The 1,347-nt window shown below is 52.9% G+C and overlaps 1 protein-coding gene across 1 annotated transcript in view; it reads left to right on the forward strand.

Annotated features, from left to right (window-relative positions):
* Nucleotides 1–1,347, forward strand: part of MLYCD (malonyl-CoA decarboxylase) — a gene marked incomplete at its 5' end in the record, with an annotated part of 50,865 nt that overhangs the window by 937 nt on the left and 48,581 nt on the right. The gene's annotated exons all lie outside the window — the stretch shown is intronic.

Genomic DNA, 1,347 nt, shown 5'->3' on the forward strand with positions numbered 1-1,347 from the left:
GGGGCCTCTGGAGGGAAGGGAGCCAATGGCTGTTGTAGGGGCAGGGCTATGAGGGTGGAAGGGCCACAGGTCAAGAGGAGGAGCCACTTGCATTGGGGGTGGGGCTTGCCATAGGTGGGGTTGGGAGGGGCAGCACATGGAGAGAAAGCGGGGCCTGTGGGTACTGGAGGGCCCAGGCTGTGGAGGGGAGGAGAGGGGCTGCACATCAAGATGAAGGGGGGCCCTGTGGGTTCTGAGGGGGCTCTGGTCATGGGGATGGGGACTGACTGCACATCCGAGAAGGGGGGCTCAAAGGTGCTGGGTGGCCCTGGCCAGGGTGGTGGCAGGAAGGGCAACACATCATGGTAAGGGGGGGTAATGGGTACTGGGGTGTTTCAGGTCATGGGGAGTAGGATCAGTTGCATGTGTAAGGGGGGCTGTGGGGGGGGCAAGAAGAGAGGCTTCTGTGTCTCCTAGTGGGGTGCAGGCGCATGTGCTGACTGTGATAGAAGGTGCTTCCTGAAGTGATGCTGCTGCTGATCCTAGTGGGCTGGTGCAGGGAAGGTGCTGTCATGGTGCCCATGCGGTTGGGTGGGGAAGGGGGGAGGAGACTGGCCTGGCTGTGCCAGCGGTTGGGTGTGAGAGGTGCAGAGAAGCCAGTAGGGCATAGCAATGGGTTTATGACAAGCATAGCTTTGGAAGGGGCCGCAGAGGTCACTTTCTGCATTCACACACACATGCACACACACACACGCCCTTGCTCTCTCACACTCAGATGCAGGATATGCTCTTGCTGAGCCACATGATAATGCAGCATTTGGTGACAAGGGAGGAATGCCATTAGTGTTGCCTTTGCTATGACGTGCAATAAAATATTGTGCAGTAATATATTGTGTTATAAGAGTGAAAGAAGTTGGCTTGGCATGGCATAATGTAGTGTAACTGGGGAAGTGATTGTAGCCAAGATTTCATTATCAGGAAGCATACTCAGCAAGGGGAGATGATGCCGTGGTTCCAGAGCATGGCGTAGCAGTGATAGCATTTAGCATGATGCCAGAACAAGAGGAAGCAATGACATCAATGAAGCAGGATGTCTTTGGGGAAACAAAGCCCTTGTGATGTGCAATGGAGACAAATAATATAGATGCATAGATAATATAGATGCCGTTCCATAGCCTAATGGCACCGATGAAAGAAAAATTGATGTTATCAGCAGTTTGTTTTTTTTTTGGCTGATGTGGCTGATAAATAATGTTGCTGTTAAATACCACATGCATGCAGGGGTTTGTGGGGGAGTTGTGAGGGGTTGTGGTGGGAGTTGAGGGATATAATAGGGAACCCTAGCCCTGTTACCAGAAAGCAGGCCGG

This window comes from Gavialis gangeticus, unplaced genomic scaffold (assembly GCF_001723915.1).
Source record: "Gavialis gangeticus isolate Ggan-Ray unplaced genomic scaffold, GavGan_comp1, whole genome shotgun sequence".
NCBI lineage: Eukaryota > Metazoa > Chordata > Crocodylia > Gavialidae > Gavialis > Gavialis gangeticus.